Raw genomic sequence first — 17,841 nt, 5'->3', positions numbered from 1 at the left:
AGTAAATTGCTAAGGCAGTAAAATGCCAACTTTTATAGTGTGGCATTATTTAAAATTGTAGCTAAAAATCTGACTTTGCCATAAGAGAAGATTTTTCATTACAATTCCAAATAAGCAAAATATGAACTGGTTACCTGTCCCCATTTGTAAGTTACAGCTTGTTAAATGTAGTTAGGTAACCCCAATGTTATCCTATAGGAGAGATAGTGAAAACGAATTTAACCCCTTGAGTGCCCCGCCCTTTCCCCCTCCTGTGCCGGGCCTTTCATTAGCGGGCGGGGTCCATGACGAGATAGTCTCGTCATGGGCACAGCGCAACCGCGCTCCATGACGAGACTATCTCGTCATGGGCATAAAAGAGGTTAAGAATTTTTTTCTATCAGGACATGTACAACTTAAAAGTATATGTCCAACCTTTTAGAAACACTGCACCTTGCTCTCTGGGCTGTCCAGGGCGTACCCCCAGGTTGACATTTGTATTAAAATGGAAGGTTTGGGCCTGGCAAAAGGTTTATTTTGCCAGGTCGAAATGGCAGTTTAAAACTGCGCACACATGCTGCAATGGCAGGCCTGAGACATGTTTTAAAAGGGGCTACTTAACTGGGTGGCACAATCAGTGCTGCAGGCCTACTGGTAGCATTCAATTTACAGGTCCTGGGCAAATATAGTGTTATGTTATGTTATTTATGCTTATAGAGTGCACGGTTATTCTAGGGTGTCCTGGCGCTAAGCACTGATTACCTGAGGAGCATAAGGCCTAGAGGTGAGATAAGAACCATGGGGCAGATTTATGTTTGACTTGCGCTTCATTTACGCCGCCGTTGCGTCACTTTTGTGACGCAGCAGCAGCGCAAATCCTGCACCATGGTGCGGGGTATTTACAACGTGACGCATCTGGGAGATGCGTCACATTGTAAAGCCCTGCGCCACATGTAGGCGTTCCAGGGCAGGTGGGGGCATTCCGACGCAGGAACGCCTCCTAAAAGTGGCTGAGTGAAATCTACAAGATTTCACTCAGTCACTTTTGAGCCCATGCTGCGTCAAAACCCTGCGCCTGCTTGAAGCAGGCGTAAGGATTGACGCAGCATTGTGAAGATAGGGCCCCCCAGAGCATTGCTGGAGCTGCGTCGCGCTTGCGTCGCAACTCCAGCAATGCGCCACTTTTACGGCACAGATGCGTGACGCATCTGTGCCGTTTTTGCCCCATGGTGCGCCGAATTATAAATGCAGCGCATCCATGGTGGCGGAGCTGGGGCGCAAAATAACTGGCGCATCCCTGCTGATATGCAGGGATGCGTCAGTTATTATAAATATGCCCCCATGTCTTCAAACCCTTCCGAAAAGAAACAAGATCTGGGGCATTTCTCAGTTGGAAAGGCAGTTCATTCCAAGCCTTAGAGGCGCAGTGAACAAAACTCCCCAGTTCGTGTTCTTAAAAGGGGGAGTTATTACTCGTTTAGACTCAGTTGACCGTAGTGTTCTGTTTGGGATATACCATGAGAATTTAGATTTAAGGAACTCAGGACCTGTTCCATTCACAGCTTTAAAGACAATACAAAGAGCTTTAAAGCGAGATCTTAATGGTACTGGAAGCCTGTGCAATTTCTTAAGTTCTCCCTTAACTGAGGCGAACCTGGGTGTTCCGGTCAGCAATCTAGCTGCTTCATTCTGGACCTCTTGCAACCTGTTCAGATGTTGTTTTTGAACATTGAGATATAAGCTGTTGCTGGTATACTCGGCCCTTTCAGAGATGATTGATACCCCACTGGCTCTGTCTCCACTTCAGGCACTACTGGAATATACCAAACCAATAAGGAGACTTTACCGTAGATTCATAACTATCGCTCTCCTATTGGCGAAGAGGCGGGTGGCTTGCCGGTGGGGGAGGGGCAGAGCTCCAAAGTTTAAGGAATGGGTACAGGACATGTTATATTGCCAGGACACGTTGCTCCGATACTCGGAGCTTCTGCCCACTGCCTCTAAACCCGCTGATATTTGGGAACCCCTAAAGAGCTATCTTCTTGCGCACCCTCTTGACAATAATTCTGCCACAGTCGCCTCCACTATTGTATCCGCAACATAAGTTCATGGAGACCACGGGGAGTGGAATTTAGTACTCCTGAAACGGTGGGGTATGGGTAGGAAATGTATTTTCATTAATTGTGTCATAGTAATTCTCCTCATAAGATTGTGGACTCGTGAATTGTGGTGGGGGAGATGTTTTGCTGCTGCTGGTGGGGATGCATTGGTTCGCTTCGCAACTCGAGGATCAGAAAGTCTGTGCTGCCTTAGTGTTGCCCTGCCTGCTCCTCCCAAGCAGTGAATGCAAAGCTAGAACTTTATTCTGGACCAGACCGGTCTAATATGATGATTATGGATCACTGTCAACGTTGTGTGTACTTTATTGCCCAATTGCTCTGTGTAATGTACGCCTCAGTTGCAGCTGTGCCTGTTTATTGGAAAATGTATAAATAAAGTATTAAAAATAAAAAAAAGATATAAGCTGTTGTATTAGTCGAGACGCGACATTATGAGTGCCGTCACCACAGTTCTAAGGCTCCTCTCAGGCAGGAAGAACCTAATTTTCTTGATTATTCTGAGGACCATGGAGCATGCAGAAGTCACCATGCTCACTAGGGGTGGGCGGAATTTGCGTAGCCGCGCTACGCAAAGCTCCGCAAAACGGTAAAAAATCTCCGCGAACACGCAGAAATTCCGCGAACACGCGGAATTGCTTGTTCGCAATTCTTTTTTTCCTGTTCGTGATTGCTGTTTGCATGCTCGGGGGGAAATATATCGCAAACACGCATTTTGAGAACGCGAACAAGCAAAAAAGTCTGCGAAGCCGCAGAACGCAGATTTTAGGGCAATTCCGCGTACTCCAAAATTCTGCAAATTCCGCAAGCAGAACGGAATTTACCGCCCAGGCCTAATGCTCCCTTGGTCCCCCATGGTGAGTTTATTATCCACCACAATACCAAGATTCTTGGCTTTTCTTGATGGTACAGGACACAAGCCCAGATCCTCCGGCCACCACTGTGGTGTCCACACCCGTGGATTATTGCCAAATTTTAAAACCTCGGTCTTAGCTGAGTTAAGTTTTAGACAATTGGCGGACATCCAGGTTCAGATGGATCCCATACAGTCATGGAAGCGATCGCCTGCCTCCTTTTCCGCTCCCTCCGTCAGCGACAACACAATTTGTGTGTCGTCAGCATAAGAGGTGAGCTGGAACCCAAAGGAACCCAAAGGACCTAATGATACCAGTCAGGGGTGCCACATAGATATTAAAAAGCGTGGGGCTAAGAGCTGAGCCCTGTGGCACCCCACACAGCAGTGAAAAAGGTTCTGAGATGATACCGTCTAGGTCTACAGTTTGTGACCTGTCCGTCAGGAACGATTTTAACAGTTTCCAGGCCGAACCACTTATACCTATTTCAGATAGCCGGTTAAGCAGTACCATGTGGTGAACCGTATCAAAGGCCGCGGATAGGTCTAATAGGATCAGTATAGCATTCCCTCCCCTATCCACGGCCTCTCTAATTTCCTCCTTGGATTTTAACAGAGCCAACTCAGAGCTATGAAAGGCTCTGAACCCATATTGCGATGGATCCAAAGAGTTGTTAGAAAGAAGAAAATCACTGTTGGCTGGCAGGGGAAGTCTAGAGATCGGTCGATAGTTATTGGGGTCCTTGGGATCCAATGACTGTTTCTTCAATAATGGAAGAACGGAAGCTTTTTTCTATATTTTTGGAAAAATTCCGGATGAAAAAACAGCATTAAGTAAGGGAGTAAGTGCAGTACCAATAATATAAGGGATTTGCTTAATAATCCAAACTGGACAAGGGTCACTGGGAGCACCAGATTTGATGCAGTTCAGCAGTTTCAGTGTATCTAACCTCTCCAGGGGGGTAAAATGGTCAAGTGTCACCTCTGGGGGACATGAACTTTCCAATGCCACAGTGCCACTGTACTGGGGACTTACAAGCAAACTAAATATGCCAATTAGTTGCAAGCCAATTCTGACATGTTTGAAGGAGAGAGCACCATCACGTTATCACTGGTTAGCAGTGGTGAAGTGCACCCAAGGACAACAAAAACGAATTCAGCAAGTGAAGGCAACCAGTTTTAGGATGGCCCTGCAGAAACGGTCTAGTCCAACAGGAATCTTCATCAGTCAAGTCTAGATGGAAGATTAGACAACATGAGAGCAGGTTACATGCCTCTGTTATGCCTGAAATCCTACTGTCGCTCAGCCATGATATTTGAGATGTGTTTGACGCGTCAGCACCCAACAGATGCCCAGCCCCCACTCTTAGGCACTGAGATGCACAGTGGCATAACAATAGCCTCCTCAACCCCTGCCGTACGGGGGGCGAGGCACCAGGCGGCCCCTATGGGACTCTGCATAGGTGGCAGACCCCTGGCCTGAGAACTCCTAACTGGGTCTGGAGTGTGGGGGGGCGCTCCACGTACATTGCAGGGGGCCCCCTCAAATATCGTTACGCCACTGCCTTCATGCACTCATACTTGGTTTAGTCATTCTTACTCAGATCAAGAATTGCCTTGTTCCCACTGTGGCAAACAAATCCTTAGAGTCACTCCTGTTTTCTTAAAACTCAACTTCTTCATGAAACTGGGCAGATGAGACGTTTCCAGTCTTGCCAGCACATCTCTACCTACCGTGTTGTCTGGTTCATCTGTTTGGCTTTTCTGCAAGGAAAAGTTCCATATATTGGAGGCAAGGACAAACTTGACTGCCTCCTTCTCAAACATCTGCAATTTTGAGCATTGGTTTGTTTCTTCTTTCTCATGACCCTATTTGCTCTCGGCTCTCTTGCTGTCCCTCTCCCTGCGTTCGTTTTGCATTACCAGAGAGGATAACAAGGCCACAGAGCTTGAACTCTCTGGTCATCTTGTCATCTCTGTTCTTCGACTGAAAAATTGCACTTCCACTCTTCATTGCAGGAAGTCAGCAACAGGATTCAGGCTCCCGGTGAAGGAGGATCACCAGATGGGTGGGGTGATTGTGAGAATCTTCATTGATGTTATGTTATGTTAATTGATTTTTATATAGCGCATAATCACCGGCAGGTCTCTTAGCGCTTTAGAGAGAGTGGCCAGCGACCACCAGCAGTTACACAGCAGTGCAAGGAAGGGGGATTAGCCTGTGTTCAAAGCCTCCCTAAACAAGCTATGTTAACAATTACATTTATAATCTCACCGATATCTGACTCAAATCAATTGTCATCCTCTATGCACTTGGAAGCCAGAATGTTTGCAAAGAATTAATAATCAGTCATGGCTGCAGTGTTAGTAACTTTTAATTCTGCAATGGGTCAGTTCATTTAGCTTCAGGGTCTGCAGTGCAGACAATTCCCACACTCTGGTCACCGCTGTTTTGAGTGGCCCTGTACCTCCCATGTACTGCAGAGTACGGATTAGTGTTTCGCGCCTTCTGAAGACTGGAATTTAGTGATCATATTGCTTGAGCACCAATGGGTCCTCTCCTTGTCTGTGGTTACTAAACAGTATTGTGTGGGTGCTGTTGTTTACCACTGGCATGCTTAGAAGCCTGTGCGCTTAACCTGCATGGTGCACAGGGCTTGGTGCACAATGCACCCTAGGGTTCAGTGTTATTTACAGCAGTTGGTCTGTGTGCATGGGTATCTTTATCTCTCGCCATCTCTCCATCAATGTATGTATATCTGAGGGTTTGGGTGCAAGGTTGCTTGTATGTGTTGTGTGTACATGTATATCTGTGCATTGTCCCTATGTTCATGTAGTAACCTAAAGCCAGACCTAGGGCCAGAAACCAAGTTCGACCATGGCAAAAATATACAAAGTGCCCGCACGTTGCAGGAGGCCTTGACAAGAACTGGGCCATCAGGGCATGGCTGGATCATGACAGCCAATGCTTAATTTGAGCAGGTGGTTTCTGGTGCTCAGCACCGGCTCTTAATTGTCAACACCGGCGCTTGTGATAGTCTGCCACAAGGTGACGCTGTCTCTCTAATTTAGGGATGGCCAAAACAACAGTTAATTATTAATTCAATATACATAACAAATTACTATTATTTGCCACCCAAACCCTTTTTACAGCTTTGGGGGCCTGAACTAGTTCGAATTGTCACACTTGTAGGAGAGTGATGGTCAGTAGTTCTGTGGTTATCATCATCGGCAGCATGACAGGGGCAATGTGTGATGAAAGCTGCAGTGGCCTCCTAACAAGGGCCCTGGTACTTTTTCTTTTTTACTTTACAAATTAAGCACTGAACTCATCCTACTTAGAGAGCTAAAGAGCTTGTCCGGCTGTGAATTGAATATTGGATTGTCAACATATACCAGTGTGTTTGTGAAGCCCATGTCCACCTCTCAGCCCTGCTTGACAGATTCTATTTACTCCCCCCAATGATACTCATTTTAGAGACCTCGGCCTCAGACCTAGGACAGGAAAAGAGAGGACATGCTTCGCCTTCGCTGAGCCTCTTGGGATTTGCAGACAGACTAAAACACCACAATGAAAACAGTATCTGCTAATATGAGACAGGAAGGATTCATTAAATGAGAAACAAAGCAGAAAAGAACAACAGAAAATGCATTAGCCTTGTGAATTGCCTCCTATGCCCCAATACAAACAGCACGTTGGTCTGAGAATGTACCCTCTTTGAGTGGAATGAGAAACATCCAAGAGGGACAGTCCTCTGCCACCTCCCTGTAAAGAAGAGCATCAGGCAGGGAGCATGTGCAGCCCCAAAGAGCAGGGGGAAGAGCCAAATTTGTTGTTGTTATTTTTTTTTTACTTTGATTAAATCTCCTGTAACAGTATCAGAATTGCTGTGGCCTATCTTGATCAATGGTCCAGAGCACTCTTGTCAGATCTTCGTTTTTCCCCCCTGCTGGAACTGCATTTTCCATTGCAGGGATGTTCCCATGATTGACACTATCCCTGTGCAGGAATCACACTCTTCGTATGCGCTTCACTTCAATGCCTCAACATTAACAGAGGACTACCTTGTCCTTAAAGTGCTTCACAGGACAGGACTCAATCAGGTGACATTTCCCCCCTTAATGTGATCATCTCCCCTTATTTCATGAACATTGCTATTGTTTTACAGTTTTGCATCTGCTGGTTGGCCAGTAGAAAGAGTACTTGGTCAACCATTTAGTTTTGCGTTGCCTTCAAAATTCTTTCTATAAATCCTGCTCTTAAAGATCTCAATATCTAGCATGGCAGCAACAAGTATGCTTTTTGTATTTCATGGTCGATTCTCCCACATGCTAGATGTACTGTTCTGTCTTTATCTTACCCTAATAAGTGAGTTAGTATGTTAATTCTTGCAAAGGGATGCAGTCTCCTTTCTGTGCATCCTTTCAGATAATACCTCTTTTAGGAGTCTTCCGCTGCTTTACGGATTCACACCAAGTCAAATATTTTGTCAATTTAATTCTCACCTTAGATTTGAAATTCTGCTATATTAGGTCCAATTGCTGTTTTAACCTAGTTTGGCCAACGATCTCCACTCAGCGTAAACAGGGCTTGCCACAGGCACTGTATTCAAACTGAACCAGTTTCCGGTGTGGCTGATAAGGTTCTGACGCGAGCAGTTCAGACCGGCTCCTGTCCTTGGGAGGAGCTTCACTTCAGTCCATAGTGCACTACCGCTTGTCTTGCTGTTGGCATGGAGCCACATTCTGCCTCCAGGGCCGAAAAGCAAAGCCGGAAGTAAAAGATGCGTAGTTACTGCCAGCGTTGCTTCTCATAAGAAACAACTATAAGTACAAAGTGCGTGTTTACACACCGCTTGTAGGTTTTCAAAATACATAAATAAAAGGCATTGGCATTTACAATGGCAATAGCTCAAACCCTCGCAAATGCGAGCCCTTTTGCATCGCTTATTTTTGTTTACTATGGCAAGGCCTATCTCTCCCATAGGTTAGCTTTGGAGTTGCCTTGTAAAACTTTACAACTATAACTTCCAGTTTGGTCTCTCTGGACTCAAAATTCAAAAACACATCTTTTAGTAAAATTGTTTTTTAAATTTTAGAAAGTTGGCATTTTCTTACTTTAACCATCCTGTGCCTCTGCCTGTCCCTAGAATACAGGTCTGGGTCAGGGTGACAGCTAGGCTTTGTGAATTTACTCTAGACAGTCACACAAAGGGAGCTGAGGTGTGCCCTGCGTATCCTGAAGGCCCATCACCAGGCTGGTGAGCCTTCCTGAGCTAGAGTGGTGGGAGGAGCTGTCACTGACACCTGAATAGGGCTGTGCCTGTCCCCACACAAAGAGCGGCATACTCCCCTGTAGTGTGTCTGGAGTCAGGGCAAGGTAGGGCAGAGTCTTGTGCACTATAAAGACCTTTCTTTCAAGTATCCCTACTTCAAAGACTAAAATGGGTATAAGTACTGGACTGCTGACACCATATATTCAGAACACTTCTGGACTGAGAACATTCTGCCAGGGAGAAGAGATGTTGTGCCTCCAGGAGGGACTTCCACTTTGCTGCTTGCTTTGCGGTGTTGGCTTGCTGTCTGCTGCTCCTTGCCTTGGAGTGAGAGGGCTGGACTTTACTCTCTATATCTTGCGTCTCTAAAGGATCTCCAAGGGCTTATTTGGGATTGTCTCCTGTTTCTGAAGTCTCAGGGATATCAAAGACTTCACCTGCATCTTGCTACCAGCACCTAGGCTCCTCTGCTGAGAGTCCTGCTCTGCCAAGCGGTGCAAAATCCAGTCCTGGGCCCTTGGAAGTGAGTGTTTGGTGCTACAACCCAAGAACCAACAGATCACCAAAAATGTAGTTCGGAACCAGCGCATTCCCTGCACAATCATCTCATTGCCATTGTCTGCACTATCATAAACATTATTTGTGATGTCTTCAAAGGCTTTTTTTCTTTAATATGGGATAGTGTGCTGCTTTTGTAAAAAAATTCCTTTTTAATCTCTTTATTTTCTAAAGCATCTACAATATAATTCAAAATCCAAGGGACCTCAGAGACACTAAACAGGCCATATTAAATGTAACCAAGACATCTGGGCTATTTGTTATAAGCAGACAACCATGACCCACATGTTTCCACAAAAGGAATCCTCCTTTATAGGAATTTAAAAAAAATGTTTCTGCTCACTCAGGAACTGTTAACAGGGCAGCTTTCTTTCCAGAAATTGTAGGAACGTTGACACAGCTTTTCTAAAGCTTTTAAGCAAAGTTTTCACTGTTTTTAAAGGGAAGGCTTTTTTACATGTACTCAGCAGTGCTGTAGATAGACAACAAGCATTCAATGTCACATAATTCAACACAATTCCACAACACACAATTCAGTGCCACACAATTCCACACAACATAATTACAATCCACGTAATACAACTCAACACCACATAATTCAACTCCATTTAATTCCACGCTACTCAATAACACATAAATACACCCCACATAAATACACTCCCTGACACATAACAACAATCCACCTAAATACACTCCACACCATGCCACATAATTCCATTCAAAATCTTTTCACTCAACACCACACTGTTTCATACCACACTATTCAACTCATACAAATCCATTCCACACCACATAATTCAACACCAAATCACATTATTCCACTCCACAACAAACTTCCACTACACAACACAATATTACATTTACAACACAGAATTCAACATCATAAAAAATTCATCAGCACATCAATAATTAAACTTCACTACATAACAATCCACAACACAAAATACCATTCCACACAATTCACTCCACATAATTCCAATAGTCAAAATTACTATCCACATAATACAACTGCACACCATGCCAAATAATTCCAGTACACAAATCCATTCCACACAGTGCCACAACTAACAATTCCAATCGAACCCACATAATTCCATACACACCACATACATCCACTCCGATCCATTACACACAGGTAAAATCTTTACATTTACAACAGCCAAAACCTCTAACTCTATATTTTTTTAACACACAGATCTTGCACTTAGCTCGTACCTATTTGTTCTTTTTCATCACCAAATATCCACACAATTCAACTCCACACATTTCCAATCCACACCACATAATTCAACTCACCAACACAATTAGACAACAGACCACATATATCCAATCCACACCACACAAATCCAATCCACACCCCACAATTCCACATCATGCCACAAAATTCAACAGCGCACCACATAATTAAACTCCACTACAACACAAAATACCATTCACATAATTACTCTCTATAACACAGAATCCCACTCCAGACGATTCCAGTACACTCAATACCACATAATTACTATCCACATAATTCCACAGTACGCCATGCCACATAATTCTGCTACACAAATCCACTCCACACCACACAATTACACAACTAACTAATCCAATACAACCAACATACATACACTCCGTAACACATTGGTAAAAGACATTGCCATTTACAATGCCAATAGCACTAACGCAAACTAATGAGAGACCGATTGCATGTTTTGTTAAAAATTATAGCAGTAGCATGAGTAAGGGTGCAGTGCCTTCTATGGCTAATAGAGGTCTGTTTACAACTCCACAAAGACACCTAGTTACAGCCTGTGGCACTGCACCCTTTTCTTGCTTCGTGGATTTTATTTGATTACATTTGCTACTGCTGGGATATTTTTAACAACAAAAAAACTAGCAAATATTATAATTTTCAACGCCAATAACTCAAACTTTCAATAATGCGAGCCCTAATGCATTGCAAATGCTTGTTAATTTTACTTTGAGCCATGTAAAAAATTGTAAGAAAAACAATGAGAAAGCTAATAAATTTCTCATAGGTGAAACCTATTGGCTTTTGCCAATTCTTCTTCAATTACCATATACACAAACATATAAGGCTGACTGGTAAAATGCCAACAAGGCTGCCTGAACCCAGCCAAACATGTGCTGTCATTGCACTTACTCTGCAAGTTATATGTTTGCCAACAAATTCATTATACAAAAAACAAAATACTTTATTTCCCCGTTTTAATACTTTGCTTTTGCTCATTGCCTTTCTTTACCTTCAACCTTTAATCTTCCACCCGTTTTGATATTGGTTTCCCCTCATTTTCGTCCCTGACGTTGTTTCTATTCTGTGTCATTCTCTTCCCCTTGTGTTTATTTTGTTATGATTCCATATGCTTCTGCAAGCATTTTACTAACTTTCACAATGTATATTAATGTAATTGTTATTTTAGTTCTTTGTATTTATCGCGTTTTCTGTCTGTCTCTATTGTCCGCTGCAATATTGGACAAGTTGCAGGCGATTTATAGCCGAGTTTGGCATCCTGTTGAATGGTGTGTCCCCTAACTCAGCCCGAGCGGCGATCGGCTGCTTCTGTCTGAACCCGCCCGGGCTGAGTTTCATTTCCGAAAAATGCAAAAGAGCAGGGGGTACGAGATACCCTTGAAATACCAGATATTACACAACACCGGCCTCCGTCACCGCACCCTGTGATTTCCTTGGAAAACCTGCTTTGTAGGAACTGCAGAGACATTGTGAAGGGTGTGAGCTTGGGGCGGGGGCGTTGAGGTGTGTTTAAGACTGAAGAGAGGGCCAGGCTGCGGGGCCACAGACCAGACAGCTTTAGGAGCAGGCTGGGAACAGAGGGGACCCCACAACACAGACGCCGATCCAACACCTTACTGCACAGAACAGGTGGGTGCACTGGGAGTTAGTGGGATCTATAGAAGAGGAGGACACGGGTGCAAGACTCATCCACCCAGGGCTGAAAATGGAAAATAGACCCCATTCAAAGCGAGTGAGGTTAACACCCAACCACAGCAAGGTAACTCTGCTGGTTCATGCACTTGCTGGAGAGATATGTGTAGTGTAGTCCCCATAGAGGGGTAGTGTGCAGAGACGCAACTAGACCTGAACTTCGGGTGGAGGGGGCTAAGTGTCCCAGCTCAAGAGCTGTTTGCGGCCGTTACAATATTCTTTTTTGGCTCTCTGCTCCCCCCTAACCTCCTTCTCCTTGAATTACCTCACTACCCCTCTCCAACAGTGCACCTCATCTATCCATTGCCTCTCGCTGACGTACATTTTTTTTTTTATAGTGCTACTCATAGTTCACTCACAGTCAGAGGCATATTTACTAGGTAGTGGCGGAGCGCAGCGTTTGCTTCCTTGACTTAAGGCCGCGCTCCGCCACTTCTGGAACGCTGGGCTGCACTGTATGTGTGCTGCTTAATGCAGCACACATAGAAGTTGCAAAACATAATTTTTTTATTGATTGTTTATCTGCAGGAAGCGTCACCTTCCTGCACATAACAATCAGTGGCCTTTTGCTGTTTCTAGGTTTCTCCTTTTTGCACCTGTTTAAGACCAGGTTTTCCCTGGTCTTAAGTTTGGCGCTGCCCCATATTTACGCTCTCCTTGTAAATATGGGGCAGCGTCATCATCACCATGGCAGGTCGCTCCCCTCACCACCACGCAGCCACCTGTGTGACTTGAGCACCGCTGCTGCCCGTTGACCGGTTCCCGCCTGCTCTTTGCTTTTATTTCGTTTTGCCTCTCTACTGCCTGCCTTGTTTTTCTTCTGCCTATTTCTTTGTGCCCCCACTGTTGGTGTTTTTGTGTTCGTTTTCTCCCTTGTGCCCCCTTCTCTTGTTGTCCCTTTGCCTTCTGTGACCCCCACCCGCTCCCCCCTTAGTTTCCCACCGCTGCTCCCCTGCGGCCCCGCCCCCCTCCAAACCCATTCGCCACCCCGCTCCCGCCTCCCAGCTGCTCCTCCCTCCCACAGCCCCTCATATGGAGGCCGCACAGGCGCGCCTAAGGCAAGCCCATCTGCGCCCGTCCGCGCCTGGACTGTGCCCTGCGCCAGGACCCCTGGCCCCCGCAAACACCACGACGCCCGCCTCCGCTACGACTCCAGCACTCTCCACGCACTCAACGCCGGACGATCTCGCACCTGCTGCCAGCCGCCCCGAAACGCACCCAAGGACCCTTCTCCTGCCGGAACTGCAGCTTCACCAGCATCCGGCCCGCCAACCCGCCCAAAAAGGAACCCAACTTCCTCAGATGTATCATGCTCAACACCCGCTCCACCCGCAAACACGCCGTCGAACTCTGGGACCTACTCGACACCAACGCCCCAGATGTCGCCTTCCTGACAGAGACCTGGCTGACCCCCTCCTCGGCACCTGACATCGCCATTGCCATCCCAGAAGGCTACAAGATCACCCGCAAGGACCGCACCAACGGAATAGGAGGAGGAATTGCCATTGTCCACAGGAACACTCTCAAAATCTCGACACACGCCGATGACACCCTCAACACTGCCGAACACCTGCACTTCCAGATCCACACCGACCCCAACACCACCCTCAGAGGCACCCTCATCTACAGACCCCCCGGACCTCGACTGCAGTTCAGCGACTCCATCATCGACTTCATCATCACACATGCCCTCGCCTCCACGGACTACATCCTCCTTGGGGACCTGAACTTCCACCTCGAGAACAACAACAACGCCAACTCCTCCACCCTAATCAACAACCTCGGCAACCTCGGACTCAGACAACTCGTCACAACACCCACTCACTCCGCCGGCCACACGCTTGACCCCATCTTCTCAGCGAGCACTCACGTGTTCTTCGACCGCACCACCGAACTCCACTGGACCGACCACCGATGCATCCACTTCACCTTCCGGAAATCCACCACACACCACCACACCCAGCAGATGCCTCGTCGCAGCTGAGGCAAAATCACCGAGGACCAGCTAACCGCCACCCTCGCACAGAGCCCACCCGCGGACCCGACCAACCCCGACGCCGCAGCCCACAGCCTCAGACAATGGATCAACGACTGCGCCAACACCCTCGCCCTGCTCAAGAAGCCCCCCAACACCCACACCAGCAAGAGAGCCAGCTGGTTCACCGAAGACCTCCAGGCCTCCAAACGAACCTGCCGAAAACTAGAAAAAAACTGGACCCGCAAAAGAACACCGGAAAGCTACTCAGCCCACAGGAACACCACCCACCAACACCACCAACTCATCAGATCCGCCAAAAGTACCGCCTTCAGAGACCGCATAGACAACAACGCACACAACAGCAAAGAGCTCTTCAGCATAGTGAAGGAACTCTCCAACCCCAGCTCCAACACCAACGATATCCCACCGTCACAAGACCTGTGCGACTCGCTGGCCACCTTCTTCCATCGCAAGATCGCAGACATCCACAACAGCTTTGATGCCGTCACCACCCCGGCAACCACCGACACCCCCGCCCCCACGACCACCACCCGCACCAACCGCCTGCTCACCTGGACCAACATCAACGACGACAACACCATCAAAATCATGAACACCGTCCACTCCGGATCCCCGGAAGACCCCTGCCCACACCACATCTTCAATAAAGCCAGCAGCATCATCGCACCCCACCTCCGGAAAACCTTCAACATCTCCTTTGAGACAGCGACCTTCCCGGAGAGCTGGAAGCACGAAGAGATCAACGCCTTACTTAAGAAACCCAAGGCTGACCCCAAGGATCTCAAGAACTTCCGGCCCATCTCCCTCTCCCGTTCCCGGTGAAGGTCATCGAAAAGACCGTCAACAAACAACTGACCAGCTTCCTCGAAGAGAACAACATCCTGGATCCGTCCCAGTCCGGGGTCCGCAGCAACCACAGCACCGAAACTGTACTCATCGCCGCCACCGACGACATCAGGATCCTGCTCGACAATGGAGAAACCGCGGCCCTCATCCTCCTGGACCTGTCATCCGCGTTCGACACAGTCTGCCACCGCACACTAAGAGCACGCCTCCACGACGGCGGAATCCAAGAGAAGGCCCTGGACTGGACCACCTCCTTCCTCTTCGGGAGAACCCAGAGCGTCCACCTCCCCCCCTTCCGCTCCAAAGCCACCGATATCATCTGCGGCGTACCCCAAGGCTCATCCCTCAGCCCAACGCTGTTCAACGCCTACATGGCACCACTCGCCCACGTCGCCCGACAGCACGACCTCAACAATATCTCCTACGCCGATGACACCCAGCTAATCCTCTCGCTCACCAAGGACCGCCAAAACCAACCTCCACGAAGGAATGAAGGCCATCGCTGACTGGATGAGGAACAGCCGTCTGAAGCTGAACTCGGACAAGACGGAGGTCCTCATCCTCGGTTCCACCCCCTCGGCCTGGGACGACTCCTGGTGGCCGACGGCACTAGGAGCACCCCGTACACCCACCAACCACGCACGAAACCTGGGGGTCATCCTCAACTCAACACTGTCCATGACAAAGCAGGTCAACGCCGTCTCCTCCTCCTGCTTCCACACCCTTCGCATGCTTCGCAGGATCTTCAAGTGGATCCCCACCGAAACTAGTAGGACGATCACCCAGGCCCTCGTCAGCAGCAGACGGGACTATGCAACGCACTCTACGCAGGAGCCCCGGCCAAACTCATGAAACGACTCCAACGCATCCAGAACGCCTCCACACGCCTGATCCTTGACATCCCCCGCCGCTGCCACATCACCCCCACCTGAAAGACCTGCACTGGCTCCCGATCAACAAGAGGATAACCTTCAAGCTCCTCACCCACGCACACAAAGCACTCCACGACACCGGACCAGCGTACCTCAACAGCCGACTCGGCTTCTACACCCCCGCCCGCCAGCTCCGCTCCGCAGACCACGCCCTCGCCACCGAAGAGTGACCTCCGGCGGCAGATCATTCTCCCACCTTGCCACCAAGACATAGAACACCCTCCCCATCCTCCTACGGCAGACCGAAGACCTCCTAACCTTCAGGAGACTCTTCAAGACCTGGCTCTTCGAACAGTAGCAGCATCCCCCCCTAGCGCCTTAAGACCCTCACGGGTATGTAGTGCGCTTTAGAAATGCTATGATTGATTGATTGATTGATCAATGGGTGTTGCGGTAGAACGTCCACCGCAACACCCATTGCCCACCCCCTTCACGCTAGGTATAGTGTGAAAGGGGCCTTATTTACAAGGCGGCGTTAAACCACGTTAAGTGGCTTAACACTGCCTTGTGAATAAGGCAAAGACCCTATCGCCACTACAGTGTCCTGAAAAGTGACGTTGTGGTGGCTATAGGGGCATGTAAATACGCCCCTCAGTTCTGTGAATTGCATGGTACAAGTTCTTTGCAGCAGGCACATTAACCCTCTGTGCTACTTTACGATGAGCCAAAACTGCCAGTAGGAACATTAATCACCAGAGTTATATTGACATTTTATGGTTGCCTGAAAACTGTCTGATGCACAAAAAAGTTCATGTACTTTTAAACCAAAATATATTTTTAACCCCTTCGCTGCTAGGCCTTTTCCCCTCCTGTGCTAAGCCCTTTTTGGGCTATTTGAGGTAGTGCGCGCTTAGGCCCCTGTAACTTTTTGACCACATTAGGTATCCACGCCAAATTTGCGTCCTTTTCTTCCAACATCTTGGGGATTCTAAAGGTACCCAGGGTTTGTGGATTCTCCTAGAGGGGTCACAGAAATTAGTCAAAATACAGCAATTTTTTTTTTTTTTTGTGAAAAATGTGAAAAACGGGCTGCAAATGAAAGCTTCTGGGTTTTTCTCTGCAAATGGTATCAAAAAAGGGTTTGTGGGGCTGAAATCACAATTTCTCCAGCTTTTAGGGAATGACAGACGTTTGTTAGAAAACCAACATTTTTTACACAGTTTTGGCATTTTTCTGGGACATACCCTATTTTTGCTATTTTTTGTGCTTTCAACCTCCTTCCAGTTAACGGTGGAAAAGGGTAACAAAACAATAATGGATCCTGGAAAGCTATACATTTTTGAAAAGTAGACAAAATTCTGAATTCAGCAAGGGGTCATTTGCGTAGATCCATCAAGGTTTCTTTATAGAAATTTACAGGCAAATATAGGAGAAATTAAAAATTTGTTGAAAAAAGCAGCCTCTTGAGTCAACGTTTTTACCTGTAACTTCTTCGAATTATGACATCTCTTTGAAAGCAATGTACCGTTACATCCGGTAGACCTTCCTGGTTGTGTGGACATATAGGACTTGTAGGTTCATCAAGAGCCCAACGAACCCAGAGTAGAAAAATGAGCAGCATTTTGTAATGTTTTTTTTTTTTGGTCCGGGTATATAGCAATTATTGTGGGAAAATGTATACTTGGAAAAATCGGTATGAAAGTCACCTATGTATTTCTGAAATGGGAACAAATTACAGAGTTCAGAAACAGTGCATATTTGCACATTTTCGAAATTGGGAATACTCATATTTGCATGACAATTATTGGTCATTTTTCAAAATGACTTTTTTTTTACACAATGTCTTTCATTTGGAAGGGAGAAATGCATCAAAAATCAACAGGTAATAACAGTTGCTTTACAAATTTGAACTACCCTAAGTCTCCCGAGAAAAATGGTACCTCACTTGTGTGGGTAGGCATAGTGCCCACGACAGGAAGTGGCTCAAAACCTAAGGTGAACACACCACATTTTCACACTGAAAATTTACACTTTTTTTGCAAAGAGTCTAGCTGTAGTTTTTGAACCCTAGCCCTGCCGGCACCTAGGGAAACCTAGCAAACCTATACATTTTTGAAAACTAGACACCCAGGGGAATCCAGGATGGGGTGACTTGACTGCCTCCCACCATGGTCTGTTACCCAGAATCCCTTGCAAACGTAAAAAATTGAAAAAAAAACCACATTTTCCCCACATTTCTGTGATGCAAAGTTCTGGAATCTGCGTGGATCCACAAATTTCCACCCACCCCGCGTTCCCCAAAGTCCTACGAGAAAAATGGTACCTCACTTGTGCGGGTCGGCCTAGTGCCCGCGACAGGAAACGGCGCAAAACGCAACGTGGTTTTGGAGT

The 17,841-nt window shown here is 47.0% G+C and overlaps 1 protein-coding gene across 2 annotated transcripts in view; it reads left to right on the top strand.

The window, feature by feature from the left end:
- Positions 1–17,841, top strand: part of LOC146830144 (uncharacterized) — a 75,922-nt gene that overhangs the window by 10,038 nt on the left and 48,043 nt on the right. The window contains exon 1 of one of the 2 annotated variants that reach the window (XM_085604392.1): positions 11,534–11,670. The exons of the other annotated variant lie outside the window; for it this stretch is intronic. The gene's annotated coding sequence lies outside the window, so the exon portion shown is untranslated. Of the gene's footprint in view, positions 1–11,533; positions 11,671–17,841 lie in introns of those variants that run through there. 2 annotated transcript variants of the gene reach the window in all.

Source organism: Triturus cristatus, chromosome 5_1 (genome assembly GCF_964204655.1).
Source record: "Triturus cristatus chromosome 5_1, aTriCri1.1, whole genome shotgun sequence".
NCBI lineage: Eukaryota > Metazoa > Chordata > Amphibia > Caudata > Salamandridae > Triturus > Triturus cristatus.
This window is presented reverse-complemented; position numbering and strand designations above follow the sequence as displayed.